General features: G+C 38.7%; 1 protein-coding gene across 1 annotated transcript in view; it reads right to left on the bottom strand.

The window, feature by feature from the left end:
- The window catches only part of basp1 (brain abundant, membrane attached signal protein 1), a 64,230-nt gene extending 45,132 nt beyond the window's left edge, over positions 1-19,098 (bottom strand). The window contains exon 1 of the mRNA XM_067606798.1: positions 18,943-19,098. The gene's annotated coding sequence lies outside the window, so the exon portion shown is untranslated. The remainder of the gene's footprint in view (positions 1-18,942) is intronic.
- Between the last annotated feature and the right edge of the window lie 4,568 nt (positions 19,099-23,666).

The raw sequence follows: 23,666 nt of genomic DNA, 5'->3' as shown, positions 1-23,666 counted from the left end.
TCCGCTCAGCGGGCCAATTATGGCGAGAAGTGGGTGCGAATGTCACATCGTCGATTTGGAAAGTTAAGAAACAGAAAGGTGTGGGGGGTGGGGAGTTTCTATCTTATATAAGTTATTCAACCATCCAACAAGCACCTCTGAAAAAGTATACTGGCAGCCTCAGTCCTTCACCTGTTAAATAACACTGTCCCACCCGTGTGACACTTTTGCCTTGGCGGCACTATTTTCAGGAATATTTATACTCATTCTGACTTTTTGATTGTAAAATATAAAGATTTACCTTTTAAATGAGACCAGGGTTATGATTGTAATCAAAAGGGGTAAAAGAACAGTAAGCTTCTTATTTTGGATACATTATTTCTGAGCTTGTGCACAAAAATGGGGGTGCCTGGTAAGAGATTAATATACTCAAAAATGCAGTATAGGTGTGTATACTCCAATTAAATTAAAATGATAAACTTTGAACACATTTTGTAGATGTCTGCACAAAGATGAGCAGATGACAATTTATGTGGCCCTGAACGTCATAATGCAGATGTAGAAAGTATAATTTGGGCTTTCTTTTTTGCTTAAAAGCAAGTTAATTCTCATTGAAGTTGGCATTAGCAGTGGCTGTAGTAGTCAAGATAAACTTTGCTAAATTATAACTGGGAAAACTCCAATATATCCAACCAATATAATATGGAAGTGCCTGAAAAAAGCAAATATGGATGCTTCATGTCACCCAAAGTCCATAATTTGAGGTAATTAAAGCCATATCCAATGGAGATAGTGTTATATTGACTAATTGACAATGTTATGTTTAACCTTGATATGACCAAGCTTGCAATCATAACTGTCTTCAGTTAAATGACATGAAGTCCCAAATGTGGGAATATTTCCCATCGCTACATTCTGTCCTACGTAATGTGAATGCAGCATAATAAACATGGATAGTCAGCCTGGTTTAAATGCACAGTGACACAGTGTCTGATTCAGTGACATTGTCACGAAGCTTGTTGGGTCAATTTCATTCACACTATAATAAATCAGGCGTGGAAATGGAAAAACAGCTTCCAGACTAAATGCAGTGTTTTAGTTTTGTGTCACCGTGTCTGAGACGAGCGACAAGGGCACGAGGATGCAAATTAGCGGCCGCAGTGTGTCGCTGGATTATCAACGACTGAATTCATTCGTCTCCGTAAAACATTTAGTTTCATGTGAAGCCCATTTTCTCCTCAGTTTGTCCTGACAAAATGTGCTCTCTAATTATCTGACTTGTTTTTCTAATCTTCGTTTTTCAGATCTTGATGATACAATCTCCGTATTGGACTTTCATTTCCTTTTGTTTACACCTTGATGTGTTCATGCTGTCATCTGGAAAGATGTTGCATGATGGTCTTTTACTGAAGGCCTTACAGAGCCTCACTGATCAGTCCTCACGGCAGCCATTTTGAGCAGGAGTGCATGCTGTACATGTAAGATAAGCTGCAATAAAGTGCACATCATAAACCACAAACCAAAATGGACCCTGGGAGGAGTTGGAGACAGCGCAGGGTGGATGCATTAGTCCTCTCTGTCATTTCAAAGGGACTTTTCCCAAACTGTTGTGACAGCCAGTTCTATCTTCCACTCCATCACAGGCTCCTGCCAATAATCCTTCCTCCCAACACACACTGCCACCGCCGCCAAGCCTCAGATACACGCTGTTAAGACAGGAGACTTTGAGTGCTGTCAAGCGCTCGGTTTGTGTACTTTCAAAGGAATCATGATCTCGTCTCTGCATCTTTCCTCGTAGGCGCTGTTGAATTTAAATGAGAAGGCCCTCCCGCCTGGCAAGCTGGGTGTTTTTTTTTTGGACAGTTTTGACTAATATCACGATGAAGGCTGGTAAAAACAGGTGAAGCGACAGCCCTTTTGCTGGGATTACTTGTTCACCTTTGAACTGGCAACCTGTGGGAACAACCTGATGTACCTGTAATGTGGCCATTTAGCAAACAGTGCTTTCCCATACACACAAAACATATTCAAATTGATTTGAATATGCAACAACATGCATTGTGCGGGTTTTAAAACTGAGTCCGCTAATTCAAACATAGAAGATATTAAAAAAAACTTATTTAAATAAGCACACAGAGGCAAGCCATAACCACTGTTTGTATTATGTAGTATGGACGGTGTGATGAGGAGAAGTAAAGACTGTGTACTCAGCTGTGTTTGCATGTTATCGAGAATATACAGCAACTTTATTCTTTGCATTATTTGAATACCTTCCTGTTTTTGTCTTGTTTAAGTACACATAGAGAACAAAAGAATACCTGAAATCCTGAACTGGTGTTCGGTGTCAGTAAAGAGATGGGGAAGGTTTAACAGGCAGTGTCACACGTATAAAGGAATTGCAGTCATATGATTCTAAGAATGGGTTTATCAATAAGTAGATATTTGTTAGAGACAAGCAGAGGTGGTTTGAGAAAAAGACTATTAAAACTCAACCCATCTACTTTGGATTCCTCCTTCTTCTCCAGACATCGTACCATCTGGATTCCTGAGACGAACCCTCACAGGTCCAATAAACAGGCAAAACAACAATAAAAAGGAAGCAAGATCAGGAAACATGAGATTGTGAAAGTCTGAAAAGACACAGTGTGCGTACAGCTCTGGGCTCTGTAGGTTAGAGGTGATGTCAGGATTCCTCCTGATTGGTTTGAGATTTGCAGAGATTTGTTTGTGTTCAGCTGATGTACCCAGAAGGGGCGATCACATTTACATCTTTCATTTTTCTAACATTGTTTTTCAGAGCAGCTTACAGCAAATGCAACAGTAGGTACCTTAGAAACTACACTTGTGAACAAGGGCTGCACCTTATTTTCATTATCGATTAATCTGCTGATTATTTTCTCGACTAATTGTTTGGTCAATAAAATGTCAAAAATATCAAAAAAATTTGTCCATTTTCAAATACCTTGTTTTTCAGCTGTCCAAAAACCCAACAATATCTGTATCACTAACCAAAGAAAAGCCACAAATTCTCCCATTTAAGGAGGTGAAACCAAAGAAAGTTTGACTTTTTTGCTTGAGAAGTGACTGAAACAGCAGGACAGAGAGGAGCGAACACTGTGGAAGTTTCTAGACAGGAGAGATTACAACTAGTGAGGTGAAAAAATGACTTTAGAAGAAAGCATTGGGGAGTTTTATGGATATGAACCAAACCGAGTTACAATGTAGTAAATAGTGAGCTACAGTGCTTGTGGTTTTTTCTGTGCTCAGGGTGGTTTCAACCTCTGAAAGGAAGTGTTGTCTTAGAATATGGAAAGTAAACTCCAGGAACACATTTGATATTTTTATTAAGGCAAATCAAAGAAATACTGAATGAGAGATTGCATTGAGCTATGGCCAGGACACACTGCCTACCTTTACCTGTGCATGATGGTTACCTCACTGAACTGCTTCAACTCGCACATATGTGGTGACCACACAGACTGCGTTACTGTTGCAGCGCTGCTACTGGCAGCCCTATCTTGGCCATCAGTGATAGAATGTTTCATTTCATTTCATTATAAATTTCATTTATATTTAGACAGAAAAAGGTTAAGAAGTTTGTGCTCAATTGTAAAAAAAAAAATGTTTTTGTCATGTCTGTGACATATTCTACAGATAGACATTGAAACTATAGTGAGCGGTGTCAGTAATGTTGCTGGTATGATAATGATGCTGATAAATGATGCTGATATGACTATCAACAGATCATTTTCACTGGTCTGTTTTTTTCTGAGAACTGCGAGCCTCACGCAGAATTAAATAGTCTCAATCCTGAAACTCTATATGACGCACCGCTGCAGTGCAGCTCCAGCCGCACCTGAGCCACGCTGCTCACTCAGGCTGTGTGTCTGCTCTAACCTGTTAACATGGGCGCTGAAATGAAAACCAAGAGGTTCCGCAGCACACATGAGTTGTTCGGGTAGGCGATGTGGATCAGTCGTTACAGAAACTAGTGGAACAGAAGTTAGACAGGAAGTGACGTCATGACATTATTACCAACACCACAAACAACCAAAAGTGAGGAGCAAACCGATGAGAAAAAATACATCCAGACAGAGAGGTAGATCATTTTTTTCTATGATAGGGTAAGATACTGGAGTGGGGATAAGTCTAATTACTGCTTATCTGCTGTTTCCAGAACCACTGTCAAGGTCCAGTGAGAGTGCTACAAGTATTACAGAGGTAGATATAATCTGCACATATCACGAAAGGATAGAGGCTCCATTTGGCTACTAAAACCACCAGAGGATTGTTTTAGAGCAGAATATTTCTCTTCTCTTTGTCTTGCTTTCAGCTCGCCTTCGGAGGGCTCTATCTCCTGTGTCAATCAATAGCACTGCAGCTTTAAGCCCACCACTAGCAGCTCTGCCATCCCAGTATCCCACACCATCCTCTTTTCCATCTGTCTGGACGGATCCCTGAGGCCCAACAGCTTCCACCCGGAGCCAGACATGGTCCAACATCAATCAATATCTCTGCAGGGCTGCACTGGTGAGCAGAGCGGGTTTCTCAGAATGGATCAGAGCCAAGTGACATTTTTGAGAAAGTACTGGGAATAGAACAAGAAATTCTGCTGGGAAACAGAGAATATCAGTTGTTTTGCATGTTTCAGCTCATTAATTACAAATTGTGCGCATGCTTTGCATGACTGCCAATCATTGTCCAAAGCACAATATCAGTTTTAAAATGGGTTTTGAGTTGCCATCGGTTTCCATTCCAGTGCAGAAAATAAATCAATTTGCAGAGACTAGAAACTTGCCAAAGATTGCTAATCCAATATGAACAATGTCTCGTCTGTTATTTCTTGTCAAAGTTATTTTGCAGGAACGTGGTTCTGTTTACAGCTTCACTAGCTTGTTGTGTTACATATCACAACCTCTTGACTTTGTGCTACATTGTAAATTGTAAAGAACTAAATACAAAGTCAAGAGGTCTTGATATGTCGCACAACAAGCCAGCGAAGCTCTGTAACCAAAACCGCATTCCTGAACATGCTCAGTGAAATAATCATGAAACTATGTAGTTAAAGGGTGATTACTTGTAACTAAGACTCCCTGGTTTTATGCACTAAAGCAACAAAATGACTGCTAACATTATCAAGTGCCCTGTAGAGGTCTTCTCAGCGATGGTCTGGTGTGTTGATAATTGCAGTTAAAATGAATGAACAATAATTTATTGATGAAATGATAAAATGATACTCCAACTTCCATGAATATTTATGTGTTACACAGTCAAAGTTTTGTGTTTTTTGGTAATTTTACAGTATTTAAAATATGAAATCTGAACTGAAGACACAAGCTGACTGTTATAAAAGTCCCTCTGACGCTCTACCCCTCCTGCCACAGAGCCAAGAGACGGAGGGAATAACTCCCGACTGCTTTCTGGGGACTTTTCTGTGATGTTTATGATCCGCTTTACCAGCTAGAAGCCCGGTGCAAGGACAACATAAAGCACCTTCACCGGAATCATCTTTAATATCTTTCCATAAATGTGACACGTAAAGGGAGAGAAAGATTCCCTGAGACGTTAAGTTCGAGGAGTTCACAAACAAGATAAAAACAGCTTGTATCAAGTGCTGCTGCTGCCCACACATGTAACACTCACTTCCCTCTTTAGTTCCTACTAGCAGTAAATCTATCACGCTAATCTGTACATTTTCAAACGCTCAAACTGCCGCAAAGATATCAGAGCAGGTGGTGTTGTTCCATTTACTATAACCACATATCCAAGGCTGTGTTTACAACTAGCATGTTTGCTGCAGTTTATTTGAACTCTGCAGTGTTTCATCATTTAGTTCAGTTCATCTTGCCAAGTGAGAATAAAACTCTTCTTGCACAAGAAAACACCAGTCTGCAGAGAACTGCACTGAGTGAACTCAGTGATTCCTGACCTCGGGGCCGACCCCTGCAAGAATACTAAGGCTGTAGTCAACCACAGAAAATCTCGGTTGACTGAAATCGTACCTAGTCTTCAACCAATCGATTGGTTGATTTATTGGTCATAAGGTGCATTACTTCCACCTACCATGTTGTGTGAGTGTGAACCAGAGTTATCTGCCCTCATAAACAAACACAGCACTATCTTCTTGTTAAACTTTCGGAGATTAGAAGCCCTGGACGCCGCACAGGTGTAAAAACAGCGATTGTTCAACCAATGAGATGGTCGGACAAAAGTATATCAACCAACCAATCGACCAGAAGACTACAGCCCTGAAGGATATGAAATGAGAGAAAATAAAATACATTTTTTAACACTTTTGTTCAGTTTTACCTTCATTATTCAAAAAAAAAACTGTAGGAAGAAAAAAAAAGATGTATGGCCAAAAGTACATGGCCAAAAGTATGTGGACACCCCCTGTTTTATACTGTATTCATGTGTATTCTTGATCTGAGTTTGTTATCCCTGGTTTACTACCTACAATGTATTTAAGACAATAGTGTTCTTCTAACTGAGACTACGTCTACATGAAGTCGGCTAAACTTTAAAATGCTGTTTTCAAGCAAAAAACAGCAGAAGTTTCAGGTTGTTTCTGCAAATACCTCCATTCCCATTTAAAAAAAGGGTAATTCTCCTCCTACTGGGCATGTGCAGAGGACAGATGAGCAAGTCGGCCATAGAAAACCAGCAAAAAAGAAACAGTATACTATTTTCTGACATTTAGTTTATTGCGAGCAGATTGCAACAGTTTGAACAGAGAAAGGTTGTAGCTAGCTATGTTCAGCTCTACTAGACTAATAGAGCATGCAGCCTGAGAGGAGGGATCAAAAGTAGACACTGCTTAATGTTAAGAGGTCAAAAGCAAAAAAAAAAAAAAAAAAGAAGTCAGCAACCACCAATTACAGGGAACAAGCCTTTATTTAATTCTTAAGTGTGAACACCAGAGAAGAACTTCCTCTTCTACCGAAATGTGATGACAGGTCAGCAGAAATGACCTTTTGTCACAAGAGTCATGAGACTTTTGTCAACGATCTTTTGCCTGGTTTCCAACCAGAGCTCAAACTGAACAAAGGAAACTGTGGTTGTGACCTTAAAATGGCAGCAGAAACAGGATTCAGCTTTAAGGACACAGACGCAGCAGTAAAGAAAAACTGGCTTCAGGCTGAGATCTAACAACACAACTGCATCTATTTCTTACTGCATCCTATTTCTTGTACTGTACAAACATATCAGAGTTGCAAACTCAAACATCCAACCCAGCCTTGTTTTCCTGCATTTGTCTGTCTGTGTGTGTGTGTGTGTGTGTGTGTCTGTGCGACTGGGCTGGCCGGCTAAACTGGCCCTCTCAGCGTTGCATCTAAATGACCCCTGTCACCATTGCGTCGGCAGCTCACAGCCAGACGCCGGTAGAGCGAAATTGGACGTGGCGGGCGTCCGCTGTCCAGAGCCACAACTATGAGACAGCAAGAGAGAGAGAGAGACAGAGCGAGAGAGAGAGAGAGAGAGAGAGAGAGAGAGGGAGAGGACAGCCCTGCAGTCATTGACGCTGGGTGGCAGGCCAGACGAGGAGACGGGACAAAGTCGACTCTAAACTCCAGCTAACCCCAAAAAGAGCCGGGGGGGCCGGGAAGAGAGGGTGGGGGGGGGGGGGCACACATTATCCAGCACTGTGCAGGCAGACTGAACTCACTGAGGATACAGGGCACACAGAGTCTAGACGGCTCTAATTGGTGTGTTGGTGTGTTATAGCCGAGCAGCCACTAAAATGTCATCTCAAGAAACTCTGAACTTTATTCAAGTAAGATGTATGTAATTATGTGTTGTTAACTTGATGTTAATATTTATTTTTTATCTACTTAGTATATTTTATTGAATTATATTAATTAATGTCATACATTTGAATGAATTACATATTATTTTACATTATTTACTCATAATTTAATAAAATAAAAATAATTATTTAAAGGACCAGTGTGTAGGTTTTAGTGGCATCTAGTGGTGAGGTTGCAGATTGCAACCAAATGAATACATCCCCCCATCTTCCACCCTCCACCCTCCAAGCATGTAGGAGAACCTACAGTGGAGGTGAAACTCGCGAAAAATGCAAAAGGCCCTCTCTGTTCTGGGCTACTGTAGAAACATGGCGGTGCAACATGGCGGCCTCCATGGAAGAGGATCCGCTCCCTATCTAGATATAAAGGATTCATTCTAAGGTAACAAAAACACAACAATTCTTATTTTCTGGGGATTATTTTCTAATTAAAACATACTTATGAATATTATATTCCATTTTTGCCAAGTCCGTTCTGCTAGATGCCACTAAATTCTACACACTGCGCCTTTAACTGATTTATATATTATAATTTCTGATGTATGTTTGAGGCATCAGGGACAGTAAAAGAAATTAATTAATGAAATAGTAATATTTTAGAAAATAATTGAATCTCAAAAAATAAATTATTTTATAAATATGGACTTTTTAATAAATACATAAAATTTATTTATTACTTAAATGTATTATTTTTCAAAATATATTTTAAAATAATTCAAATATTAAATTGTCATATGATTATTTTCTAAGTGAATAAAAAGTAAAATAATAATTTTTTTTATTTAAATAAATAATTTTAAATAAAGAAATGTTTCAAATGATCAGTTAATTAAAAAAAACATTAAAAATAAAAACATACAGTTTTAAAGAAAATCTAATTAAAAACAAGGTAATTAATTTTACAAATGTCACTGAAATGTGAATTAATTATATTTCTGGTATAATCAAATATGGACTAATATAACAACGTTGTAAAATAATACCCTTATTGTTAACATGCAGAAACACACACACACACACACACACACACAGACACACACACACACACACACACAGAGCACTGAGTGTTTCAGACAAGCCCTTGATCATGTCTCGCACTTGAGGAAAAAAAAAAAAAAAAAAAAAACCTGCTGAGAGATATTCTTGTAATTTTTCTTCTCGTCGTCAGCTTCTCTCTGGTTGATGGGAGCTGACAGAACTGGGACTGCAACACAGGCGTGAGGAGGCCGAGCACCTACGAGTCTAAACTCTGTTGTTCCATCTCATTATTCTCAGACGTTTGGCTCTTGACTGTTTAAGATTCACGTAAAAAAGAGAAACGTCGGTACCGGTTTCCAAGATTCGTTACTCTTCAAAAGATTTACAGAAGGAAATACAGACAGAGGAGGAGAGAAGATGCTGACGGCTGCTGACGGCTGCTGAAGGCTGTGCAGCTCAAACATATTCATTGTGACTGCTGAATAAAATAATGTTTGTCCAGTTTTTACAGGGTTTTTTTATTTATTTATTCCAACATTTGCAGGAGTTGCCACTAAAAGGCCTCTTGATCTGAGCAGAGAAAACATGGTCTTTTATAGAGAGACTACATTTAATCTGAGTGTTTATATGAGAAAATCTTTTTCTTGGCTCTTTATTCGTGGCTCTGTTATCATGCCGAGCTGTCCGTTGGCTTTAAATGCATCTCAGTGTCCTCCATTTTGAACCAAATACAGTATGTTTAGAGGAGAAATTTCTCCTGTTCTGTTAGACATCGATTGTTTGTGGAAGGACATTTCTCTTGCTGATTTTTGGCCTGATTATATGAACAATTTCAAAACGATTTCAGTAAAATACACACATTTTGCACAAGCATTTTACCCTAAAAGTAAACAGTCTAGAGCTGCGAGTCAATCAATCAATCATTTGATAGACAGAAAATTAATCAGCGACTATTTTGATAATCAAATAATCATTTTAGTAATTTTTTAAGCAAATATGCCAAAAGATGTGTTGCTTTTAGCTTCTAAAATGTGACAATTTTATGCTTTTGCTTGTGCTTCTTCATCATACATGATAGTAAACTGGATTCTTTGGGTTTGGATTGTTGATCAAGACAAAATAAGACATTTCAGTTGGTGGACCAACCAATAACGATATGGAGAAAATAAATAAAGTACATTACATAATATTAAAGGGACCGTATCACATACATTTCCAGCTCTATTTTATATTATTATATTCTGGGGTTCTACTGGAATATCTTAATTTACAGTTAAAAAAAACCTTCTCACCATATTACCCTGAACAAAAGATGGTAGTCAATTAAAAGCTGGGTCTCTGATAATGGACGGGGGGTGTGGTCAACACGAACAAATAAAACAAGAGTGGATAAACTCAGTCTAACTAGCAGTTAATAAGCATAAATAGTAGTTAATTGAGTGTAAGTCCAGTTCTAGCCGACTGTCACAGAGAGGGGAGGGGGACGGAGGAGGCGCAATATCGTTTAAATACGGGGATAACAGCGTATATTTTAATGATAATGACGGCAGCGACACTACATGAGTATGGGTAACCAGGGTAATGTTGCTAAGCTGGTGAGCGTACACCCCTCAGCACGCTACCCGCATGCTACAGCTAAGTGGTGCGCTGCCAAAATGTTCCAGGTGGAACTCAAACGCTAGAATTATTGTTCCGCACGTTGGTGTAAGTAGATTACCGGTAACGCAGTAACAACAATTTAACAGATCAAACATAAGCAGATCAGAAAACAAAGAGGCTTTGTATTAAAATATGGACAATGCAAAAAACACGTGGAACAACCTTAGCAACAACCTTAGCAACAAACACTAGGGAACGGACGGCCGTTTGTGGGCATGTGCAAACAATCTGACGTCATCACAAGGAGGAAGTAGAAGTAACTTTGCAAACGAAGCACTCAGAGCAGGTTGAAGAACTGGCTTTTGACTTGCAGGGAGCATTTTTACATGTTTAACATCTGATATCATAAGAAAATCAAAAAAAAAGCATGATATATCCCCTTTAAGTAAATATTAAAAAGCAATAAGTTAAAGGATTTCCATGAACATGCTATAGTGAAATTATCAGCTTAAAATGATTATTAATATTTCTGATGTAATCAATTTTCATCAGCTACATTGTTAGAAATGTCCTATTGTTAAAGGTTTGTGTTCAGTTGCAATGGTAAGCTGAAACAAAATGGCTGCCGCACACTCCACTGTATGTTAAGCAGCCAGCAGTTACGACCGTGAACTTTTATTGAGGTTCACATTCATTCTGGATGTTTGTCAGGAAATTCCAGCAGTCAATTATTGACTCTTGCATACAATATCAGAAAATACCTCCACTCAAGTCAAGACTCATGAAATCACGAGACAAATATGTCACAGATGTTTGGATTTTCTCAGGATTTTTTACCGCTCTGGTATCTGCAGATTTACATTCAGGTGGTAAACAAACCTGAGGCTGCTGTGAAAAAAAGTCTCTACCAACAAAACCACAAGTGACATTTCTATACAAATGTTTTTTTTTTAGCACAGGCGTGAAGAAAACCTTCACAATACTCCATAATTGGTTTCTCTTTCATAGCAATTACTTTGCAATAACAAGTGACAGGTTTTCTATCTTAGTCTGAAATAATATTGTTTGGCTATTAAAATCTCATAACAATCAAACTGTTATCAGTGTCTGCTCTGCTTTCAGAATGAAATCAGTCTCCTTCACTGATAAGACGACAGGTCGGGTGAAAGAAATACGCCCGGATTGTCCCTTTATCCGCCCTCGCCAAATGATTTCAAATCCACAAGGACGACTGAATGAGTGAGTGAGTGGATTTGGAATTCAGCAGAGAGAGAGAGAGAGAGAGAGAGAGAGAGAGAGAGCTGAGATTGCCGAGTTCATTCCCGCCCCGCCAGGGTACATATCAGATAATGTTGTCGCTTTCTGTTTGAGCTGTAATTTCCGGGAAGACGAGGCGCGATGTGACAGATGGCGCTCATGGTGAAAGAGCTGCCGAGGACGAGGACATGTTGCACCGCCGTCAAACCTCCGGAGCGAGCTCCAACGCTGGAGCGAGCAGGGACACGAGGAGGAGCCGGCCCGCCACTTTCACTTTCATTTTCTTGCACTTTAACTGCAGAAGCACTTACTGCGAGACACATCAAAGCCCGGGTCAAACACACGAGTTTAGCTTTTGGAAAATGTTTATGTTGAAGCACAGCTGTCGAGATATTTTGCAGATAAAATGTCTGATGTGTGTACTTGTTCTAGATGGAGTATAATTAAAGATAAACACTCTGATATTGTTACAGAGCTTTTAACTCCACTAATGTATTCTTAGCTTAGTAATGCTTGAAAGCATGAACTGTGAGGACATTTCTGTATATGTATGTGTGTCTTTTAAAGCTGCATTAATCACTTGTTGGCCACTAGGGGGCAGACAAACATTAAAACGAGCTGATACGTATTGCTGCCACTTTATTAATTGGCAATAATTGCCTATGGTTGAGTTATAATTTAATTTATAGAGCTTTTGAGAGCTCTGTCAACCCAAATATAATAGTAAATGGATTTTTTGTGGCACTGTGAACAGTGTCCACAGTTATGTCTCTGGATTACTCAGATTTTTACATTTATTTGGCTTATAATTAACCATATTTAAATGAATAGTTTGAAATTTGGGGAAAGACTTATTTGCTTTCTTGTTGAGAGTTAGATGACAAGGTCGATACCGCCCTAATGTCGGTGTGTTAGCTGGAGCCAACGAGTGATTAGCTTAGCTTAGCATTAAGGCCGGAAGCTGGGGGAAACAGCTAGCCTGCTCTGACCAACGTTCAAAAATACATCTACCAACACCTCTAAGGATCATCAATTAAAAAGTATCTCAAACTGCACACAAACAGAAATGTAATATCAACAATTTGTCATTGTATAGGGAGCTACGTTTCACATTCTTGGTGAACAACGGAGTCATGTCGTTATGCTGCGTAACTCCCACTAAAACCTCAACTTCTCATTTTAACATTTGTGTTTGTGTACGTGTTAAACAAATAAAACACAACATGTTAATGAGCTTTAGAGACGTTTGTTAGACAAAGCCAGGCCAGCTGTTAACCTCTGCATCGTCTTTATGGTATGCTAAGCTATAAGCTAATGTAGAATTATTCCTGTAACACAGAGGACCTGAGTGGGACATCATAATCACAAATAAAAATTCAGATGATCGCCTCACCCCGTGCATCTTCAGCATAAACAACACCAAAATAAACTTTTATGGTCATTTAATATGCGGTGTTTCCTTTGACAGGAAGTTGAAATATAAAACTTCCTCATTTCTCAGGCCAGCGAGATGCAGTGACAGACACTGAGCACTTATCAGACCGAGGCACGCAGAGTCTGAACGTCTTATCGAGTTTAAAAGCTGCAAATGCTGAAACAACAGCTGACTCCGTTTCCTCTGCAGCTTATCGGAGTCTGAGAAAGTAAACACTCAGGCAACACTTCACTTTTATACCTTCACACCTCCGTGATCTGCTCTGTTTAACGAACATAAAACAACTGACTGCAAAACGGTGGCCGCTTTCCAAGAAATTCACTTCCCCGTTCTAAACTAAATTATCTTCAAAACAAACATGAGCCGTCGTCTCCTGCAACAGCTGTTCCAGTGTTGTCATTATAAAACTGAGTACTGAATATTAATCTTGTGATTATGGTACTGTAGCATGGCACTGGGTGACCAGAAAAACAGAAACATTATGCACTGTTTTGAAATCTAATACAGCAGTCCTGCATTTAGTTCTAACATTGTAAAACTTTAAGGAGTTAAGTTATCTCTAAGGTCAATTTTTTAAAGACTATTTTTTGGACTTTATGCCTTTATTTGATAGGACATAGTAGGGAATATGACTGGAACTGTGAAGGCAGAGAGAAGCAAACATCCCAAGAAGGTAGAATGCATCTTAGACCACCATGACGTCTCCTCTATGGTATTTTATGATGCTTTAGTTAGTGTCATTGTTGTGCTAGAGGCATTTCTAACACTTTTTTACATACACAGAAGCATAAATATCAGAGTCATCTCTCCATATGATGCACATTTTTGTAACCAGCCATGTGTTGGATGATCGGCAAGTACAAGCTTCGGCAGATTTCCATTCAAATGTAGCGGAAATTTTAACCGAATTTCCAGAAAACTGGTAAAAGAACATTTGATTTAATGCTTGTTTCTGTCAACATGCAAATATTAGGAGTTGGTGGTGCTGATTTTCCAGTCGGGGGCCTTTAAACCGTTGCAGGAGAAGAACGATGGAAAACCATGTGGAAAATATGATAGAAATTAAGACATTTCTCTTTGTTTCATGTAGTAATTTGAGGAAGGTTACAGTCTCCTCATCGCTCCACACAGCTTGAGTGATGTTTATGTCACATGCTTCATCTACATCATCATTTATTCACTCAGTTTGTTTCCATCGCACTTTGTCAGATTTTGTTTTTGATTGATTCATCGATCTGTCCAACTCAGCCGAGCATAAAGACTTTTTTGCCAAATTTATTCGAGCGCAAATTGAAATTGAGAATAAAACCAGGAGGATGGAAATGCACCAACAGACTTGCAGTTACAGTACTCTCAACAGAGCCAATAGTGGTTCCTGTTGTAGCAGTAGTGGCTGTTGTAGCTGGAGTGCTGCTAATAATATACATTTTATCTCAAATTTTCTTCAAAAAAGGGAAAGTGGCTGCCGTTGACTGCGGCTGGTTTTGTTTGTGACAAAATAAAACAAAACCGGATGATGCAACACAGTTAGTAAGATAGCTGTTATGGACTTTATCTCTGTTATCTGTTATCTCAAAGTTCAACATTGTTGAGATGGTTTCCTTTTGGTCATTGGTGTGAATTTGTTCACTCACTGAGGAAGCTTCACATAGATTTACGTTGCATACACAAACAAATCCACAGATTGCAGCGATTCCATTGGGATAAAGTGATTTCCGTGTCTTTAAGAAGAGAGTGAAACTCATTTCTAAATCAAATCAGTAAGATATAATCTAACATCACTGGGTGAAACTTGTTTTTTTAAACAGTTTTAAGATGTAAAAGCAGATAAAATGATGATGAAAACTATTTTTTTTTCCTAGTATTAGTAACAGTAGTAGCAGCAGTGGTAGTGATGACTCAACCTGCAAGTGCATCCATTCCCCACCTTCCTCTAAACACACACACACACACACACACACACACACACACACACACACACACACAGCAGCTGCAGCCTCCCATTGTCTTCACTTCATCTACTCTGCTGTTAGTTAACAAGCCTCCGTCTGCATCACACGAAGGCTGGCGATTTAATTAAGATGAATGCCGCGTCGTATGAAAGTGATCCCGTTGATCACATGACTCGTTGGAGCCTCGACAAAGAGTGCTTTTGTTGTTTTGATCCTTGACGTCTTCGTCTGGGAGGGAGGGAGCCGCAAAGACACACGGAGAGACGACCTTCTAAGACCTGCGGGGGTCCCTGAGAGGAGAGCGGACACATGGCAAGGATACATCGCACGCATACATACATACACACAAACACAAACTCTACATGTGGCCAAAAGTATATGGACATCTATGCTATGACTACCCTAACTTTCTGTCCACATACTTTTGGTCATATAGTCGTATGTGTGTCGGACACAAAGGACTCAGACAGAGCATGTAACAGAAAGACAAAGGAGGAGAGGGCGAGCGAGGTATCATTGCCATGTCTCCACTCTCCTGTCTGACACACACACACACACACACACACACACCCTGAGCATCCGACAGCGACGGTAATAAATGAGTCACAGTCATAACTTCTCATCAGGTTTCTGTTTGTCTCCGTCCAGCAAGATGAATGAACACAGAGCTGGATTTATGAGAGCCAATCAGCAGCCAGACAGTCAGGACACATTACTACAGCCATCATTACTGCCGTTACCACGGTAATCTTATAACATGGCTCATATGGAGGCTATTGTTGCAAACACAAAATGAAGTACCTTTCAGATATTTAAGGAATAATATATTTAGAGATGAGTTATTATTATTTATTCACTGATTTTATTTATTTTTTCCTTTGAAAGCTGGTTAACGTTTCATAGACGGCTGATGTCTACGTCAGCGTCTGGCAACATGCTGTATGTAACGGAGGGTAAAGACATATGACAAATGTCCTCAGGCAGAGTCAGACATCACAGTCACATGGGAGTGTATGAGCCAATCAGGACGCTCCATACGTCCACAATATTAATGACTTTTTTTTTTCTGTTTGAACATTTCCTGAAAGAGTTAAACCTCAACATGATGATGTAACACTGGTCTATTGAGACTCTAGGTTTACCACAAATTATAGCATAAGAGAATTAAAGCTCATTACTGAGTAGAGATGCAAATAACAGTCATTTTACATTATTGATTAATCTGTCAATTCTTTCCTAGAGTAATTGATTAGTCGTCTGGTCTTTAAAAATGTCAGAAAACGGTGAAAAAATATCAATCAGTGTTTCCCAAAACCAAAGATTCAACCTAAAATGTCTTCTTTTGTCCTGATTGTCCCAAAAATATGAAGTTAACTATCACAGAGGACGACCTGGAACAAGAGAATTTCAGCATTTTTTCTTAAAAAAAAAACGACTGAAAATGATTAATTGATCATCAGAATAGTTGATGATTAATTTTCTACTGAACGACAACTCATTGCAGCTCTAATATTGAGTTTCACAGGCAGAAATTCAGTCCTTACTGCAATATTAGAGGGATGTTACAACGATGCAGCGGAAATATGAAGCTGCCTTTAATCATATGAAGGTAACTGAGTGCATCAGATACACTATAAACACCTGTAGGATCATTATATACTATAAAATCAACAATACCACAATGTAAAAACACTGCAGATCTTACTTACATAAAAGTAAATGTACCTCATTATCAAAAGTAAATGTGCTCAATATGCAGAATGGCCCCTGCTTACATATATATAATATATATATATATATATATATATATATATATATATATATATATATATGTACAGTTCAGTATATGTTTTGTATGTAAAATGTTAATCTGCAAAGTAATAATAATCAATACATAGTACATGTATCTCAAATTTGTACTTGAGTGAGTAAAAGTATTAAGTTACGTTCCATCACTGCAGCACAATACCTATAAACAGAGTATTATTACTAGATGGATATTACAGCAACATAATGGGACATAACAAACATATTACATGCAATAATTTGACTATAAGATCAGTATTGAATAGCACAGCTGCATCATATGATACGAATATCAGTGATAGAAAGTAGAATATTACATCTATAGTGTTACTTCATATTGATCTGCGTTAATGTGATTTAAATATATTAATATATCCATACTGTACATAAATGCATACATTAACCTGAGTTTTAAGTTTATTTCTTCTCAGGTGCAGTAGAGCAAGACTGCAACTTATTTCCATTATTGATGATGAGTTTGTTTGTTTAATCGATTAGTTATAAAATCTGCATTAAATCCAAATATATTTAATTAACAGCAGCAGCATTACAGAAGCTGCAATCTGAGAGAATATTTTGTTTGTAGCAACTTAACATATTAATGGATTATCAGCATTGTTGTTGATTGATTTTCTTGAAACTGACTTATTGATTAATCGGTTTATTGATCGGTGATCTCAGCGGTGCAACAATAGGCTGCAGCATCACTGATGTTAAAAACAATGTAATTCTGATACAGCAGCACCGGCACTGTGGCTCCATTCACACACAAACAGCCGCCGTCTGCATCTCTACCGTCACACTACCGAGAGAAACGGAGGAAAAACACACACACACACACACACACACACACACACACACACACACACATACACACACACACATACACACATACACACACGCGGTCCCACCGCCACATTAGAAGCACATTTTATTTCCAGAATCTCGTTTTTCTCTGGAATAAAAATATATAAATAAACCAAGAATTTAACCCCCACCATCCTCCTCCTCCTCCTCCTCCTCTTCCTCAGCATCCCATTGATAGGCAAGGTAGCATCTCTCCCATCCACACCCTACGCCTAGTGCGCATGCGTGCCGCGCCAAACAAAGGACCAGGCAATTAACCGACAGAGGATGGCTAATAAAGTTTGACTCGCGGTAAAAATAACAACCAACATCGACGCAGCAGCAGCAGAAAGGCTGCAAAAGGATGAAGCTTAACGTGTGTGTACCGGGAGGGGGGGTATTCAGGTGCACCCCCAATACCCCATCACCCCCCCCCCCACCCCTCCACGTACCCCCAAATCCCCATCTCCCCCTCCTCCATCCTGCATCCTCCTCCTCCTTCTTCTTAGTCCAATAAAACGGAAATATAAGATCAATAATTCATCCAAATCATGACATAATCTGGTTGGAGACGTGTGTGTGTGTGTGTGTGTGTGTGTGTGTGTGTGTGCATGCAGCCAAATGGTGTCACACCTCCACACAGACAAAGAGGTGGGGCGTGCTGAAGAGCTCTCTCCTTATTTCTGGACTGTTGGATGTTCAACTGTTTACTGGCTGTAAATTAGGAGGAAAAAAAACAAAAACGCTCCCCTCTCCGTTGCCTAGCAGCCGGTGGAAATTATATAATCATAAACAATTTAAAGCCAATAAATAAATGATAAAGAGAGCGTGGGGTGCGCGGTGGAGACGCGCCTGTGCGCAGTCAAAGCGCTTTTTTTTCTCAATAAAAGTGAAAAACCAGAATCAGTGTGTATGTGGGTGAAGCGCGTGTTCCTCCAGACTGTACACACCCCTTTAAAGCTCGTGCACATTTTTTTTTCCGACTGGAAAAGGAGGCTAGAAGAAGAATTAATTTCTGAATGTTGAAATTTTTTTTCTATTTCAGCTCCGTTTTTCTTCCTTTCTTCTTCTTCTTCTTCTTTTTTCTCCCTCCATCATATCTACCAGATCTTTTGTCTCATTTGCTACACTCATCCATGCAGCGTGCGCCCCGGCTCTCCAAATGGAGAGATGGAAAAAGACAAAAGGGATGAAAAAAAATGTGAAATAAAATAACCACAAGCATCCAAACCGCTCTTTCTAAAGAGAATAAGAGGAGAAATAACCGACGTGGCAGCTCTTACCGTGTACACCGAAGTTCCGACGCTCCCTCTGCTTTCCTCGCAGTTTCAAGTAGCGGCTGCTGTAATTTTTTGCGGCTTCTCCTGCGCGCCCAGCGGCTTGTGCCTGCTGCACGGTACGGCTCGGCTCGGCGATCCTCCGTCTGCGCGCACACGCATGCATAGCCTACATGCATGCACGCGCTCGAGTCGTGCACGAACGTACATACACACACACACACACACACACAGAAGAGATGCACAATCCAAATTTTCCTTATGAGTAAAAAATATTTTATTTTAATGTCTGAATCTTTCTTTAATATCTCTTTAATATTCTAATAAAGCGTCATGATGCGCCAATAAGAGTTTGTGGATATGACATGCTTATTATTTCTGATTCATAATACTATAATAATCCTATAGTTGTTATAATAGTAGGCTACTTTATGGTAATTGTTTCGCCAAAGCTATCACTGTACTAATATTCCTGCAATATATTCCCTCTAACATTTATTATAAGATTTTTATAGCTGTCTTCAAACAGGGAGTTACTTGCATCAAAATACTGTATACTGAAGCTTCTTGCTGCGTTTTTTTTCTCTTTGAGGTAAAAATGTTTCCCATATTGTTTTATTACTGTAGCAAATATTTACTCAAAATTTTGTACTGCGCACTGGATGAAAATGTAAATTTCCTCTGCGCTTGTTTTAGAGGAAATACTGCTCCATCCTCGCTCTGTCTCTCTCCGTTTTAGTTGCCTCTGCGCGCCCCCTGCCATTCACTGCGCACACAATACCGTTTCTGGCGTTCAGTCTGGAGGATTTGTAGGTGAAAACTGGATGCACTTGTTGATGCTCAGATTGATGCACTTGACACTGAAAAAATGGAAGAAAATAGTTTATATCATTAAAACATCTGATGAGAGGGAAAATACTCCAGCGGTCCTGCATTCAGATTTGATTTTACCTATGAAAAAATACAAAAATAAAGCTGAAAAAACTGTTAAGATGATATCTTTAAGTAATCAAAAGAAGGAAGTTCATTCTACTTCAATATGCACATACATATAATATAAGGGTATACATATAATATGTAGGCCTATACATAAATATGAGAAATATATGTTTTTGACATGGGTCACATATAGAAATTACATCTTTCTAAGGTGTTTTTATGTCTTGTCTTTACTGTAGATTCACTGAGTTTTGTGACAAAACCTCAGTAAACATCAAGACTGTTTTTCAGAGTTTCTGGAAAGTTGACATTTAGAAGCTACAGAACATATTTACACAACAGAAACAGGTTTATTGCAAAGTACACATACAAGGAATTTGCCTTTGGTGTTGTGGTTCATAATCAAGATATACAAGGAAAGAGAAAATACCCAAAAAAGTCAACTTATCATAAATAATATCAATATCAATATATACTTAAAATGAAGAGAATGGAGCGTACAGAATATTGAACAGTAAATGCAATGTGCAAATGATAATAATACAACATTTCTGTTAATGTAACAGCCAACAGCCATATTTTTATCTCCTGTTGAATATCAGATAAATGTAGTAAAGTAAAAAGTGTTGAAATGTGGAAAAACAGTAGAACATTTCTCATAATGGGAATACTAAAGTAAGATAGAAGTTTGGGTTGGACTCAATCTCATCTTACTTCTCACTGGGTCTTTTTCTTTGTGATGTAGTGTGTCTATCTGAGCACTAGATGGCAGCGTTTACAAAGATCTGAGGATTTGTATTTGTTCCTGAAACTCTCTGTAGAAGTGTGCAGAGTTTTGGGGGGTTTTTGTTGTTTTTTTAAGGTTTAGCTTTACTGGACTGATAATATATTTTCGGTAGGAAAAGTTTTAAAATGGAAAATAAAGTAGTTTTACAGGCTGAGCACTTTATTCTTCTCCCCCTCGAGCTTTATGAGAATCTTACATTCTGCTGTATTTTACTTGAGTATTTCCATTTTGATAACCTTCCTCTGCTACATTTTTAAAAGGAAATGTTGTATTTCTTTCTCCACATTTATCTGACACCAGGACTTAGCTTATAAACCCACATTTTTACATGTAGTGAGATAAATAAGACTCTTGTCGGTTAAAACTCTCACAAAATGCGAAAGGGTTTGAATAAGGGTTCAGTTGTTTGTTTTAGCTTGACACGATTACGACATCTTCGGGTTGTGGATTGTTGGTCTGGATAAAACGAGACATTTGAGGACGTCATCTTGGGCTTTTGGGAAACAGACATTTTTCACCATTTTCTGACATTTTATAGACCAAACAACTAATCCATTAATGGAGAAAATAATCAATAATCGGTAATGACAGTAATATTTGCAGGCCTTGTGTTTTAGATAAATAAATTAACTTTTATAGGAGCGTGTGACCCTTCATCTGATTTGAAAGCAGGCAATTCCCAAAGATTGCAGATAAAAGGTCCAATTAGGGTAATTTGGCTTCCATTAACATCCACTTATATTACATACAAACTTTTATTTGTCTTCAGATAGGATTACCTGCTTAATCTGACATGGACGAACATTTGATCAATTGTACTTGAGTATTTTTACACTGACTTTGGTATCAAAACTTTTACTGAAAAGAGGGTGGGATCCTTCTTCCTCCATCAGACTGAGACTCAGCAGTTTGTTATCAACATCTCAGCTGCTCTGGAGGGATTCCCAGGGTGAAAAGCAGCTAAGTGCAGCCCCCCCTCCCCTCAAGCAGGAAGTATGTGGGGATTAAGGAGAGGTCAGTTTGTACTGGAAGACGCAGCGACCTGAGTGACTTGGCTGTACCTGACCTCTGCTCAGAGCTGCTGATAAATCCTGAACGTTCTGAGATGATCCCACTGCTTGTGAACTATAACTGACTCCAAGCTGATCCCACCGTCCTCTCTCTGTTTTCTAACATACACGGTTAAACCCGACAACACTAAGCACACAACACCAACCAGGCTGCACAATCCTCTGAGTTGTTTATTTTAAAGGGTCAGCTCACCCAAATCCCAAGCAAGTATCAGCTGTGCAGACTGTTTTGGTTTTAAGTGCCAGGATCTTTACTTAAAGTAGTAAAAGAGTAAAGTAGTAATTAAAAGAGTACTCCACAGACAGATTTAGTGTTGCACTCTCTAATAATGTCGGACTCATGATGGACAGTTTGAGGAAGATCAAAATATTCCATGTATTCTTTTTCCTTGACGAAACCCAGTTCCTACATTACCCACAATGCAACTTAACCACTGACAATACGGTCCCAGATTCAGGTGTGTTATGCTAGTAGCGGCTAATGCAGTGGTGGAATGTAACCAAGTACATTTACTCAAGTATTTCCATTTTATGCCACTTTATACTTCCTCTCCACTACATTTGTGCACCAAACTTAAAAATTATGAAATGATGAATGTAAAGATAAAAGTTGTGGTTAAAAAAACCAAAAACCATGAGGCTACAACAACTTTTCATACTCAAAGGAGAACTAATATTACATGCAAAGACACAATATGATGCATCAGCAGAGTTAAAATGATAAAAAAAAAATAGAACAAACAATATTAATGAAGAAAAGTTCATTTAATTGGCTCTAGTGACTGTCATGATGATTGTCTCCACTCTACATCCAAAATATGTTCATGTTTTCAGGTATTTTTTAAAAATGCAGTTGTGATAAAACTATTATTACAGATATGAAACTAGCTGTGATTAGCTTGTATTTGAGGTTGCACATAATGATGTGAGAACAACAACAACAAGCACGTCAACGTGACTGCGTTTCCCTTTCTGTACATGTTTTTTTCATTTGCAGCTGAATCATGGGCTTGAATGCGCAACTACACCTTTGATTATCACGTTGGATGGAGGAGTCTGTCATTGCCACACAAGTGAAGAGGCAGATCTGCTGAAGTTGAAGATATGACTGGAGGCTAAAAGAAGAAACTGCTTTAAAGATCAGAGACTAGTTCAAAAGCTGCTTTGAAGCATTTGGTTCTGATGATGTGACGACGACGAGTCATGACAGACAAACCGCATTCATCACCGTTATTTAAGCATTAATTACACTTTACAAATTACCCTGAATGTTAGTTTTTGAGACCATGATAAAAAAATGCTCAAATACATGCATCAAAATACAAATAAATCTTGATTATAATGTAATAATTCTTGTTTTTTATGTCTTATTTCATTACCAAAGGTAGAAGTTGAGAGTCTTAAGTGATCTCTTTGTGAAACTATGAACTAGATGAAACAACCCACAGTATAACTTCTGCATAGTTTGCTGCATAATAATGTCTTTCTTCCTCCCTTCAAGTCATCCTCTTATCCCCTGAACATCTTCACAGTTTCAGTGTGATTAATTGTCTCACGTCCTTCTGTTCAACTAAAATGAAAATCTGAGGCTTTAATCTTACATTTTTAATGTGAAACCAGTCTGTAATGCAACCTTATCTCGAAGATTTTTCTTAATGTTTAAATACAACTAATTTAAAAATGTAGATGATGTGTAATACACAGGTTAAATTTGAAAAATGAATCTTGTTCACAAAATGTTCAGACTGAACGTATCTGCAAAGTTTTCACCGTCAGCATATTTCGTTGTTTTTTTTTTAGTTTGCTCTCCCTACAAAAAAGCCAAAGAAAACGTTTCCACTGAACATAATCCAGATCCAGAAATCACATTTCCCGGTTTGCATTAATGACAGTTTAACCACCTTTTACTGGAATGAAATAAGTAGTTTATTAAA

This window comes from Thunnus thynnus, chromosome 12, assembly GCF_963924715.1.
Source record: "Thunnus thynnus chromosome 12, fThuThy2.1, whole genome shotgun sequence".
Classification (NCBI taxonomy): domain Eukaryota; kingdom Metazoa; phylum Chordata; class Actinopteri; order Scombriformes; family Scombridae; genus Thunnus; species Thunnus thynnus.
Note: the sequence above shows the minus strand (reverse complement) of the source record. Positions and strands in the feature narration are given on the sequence as shown.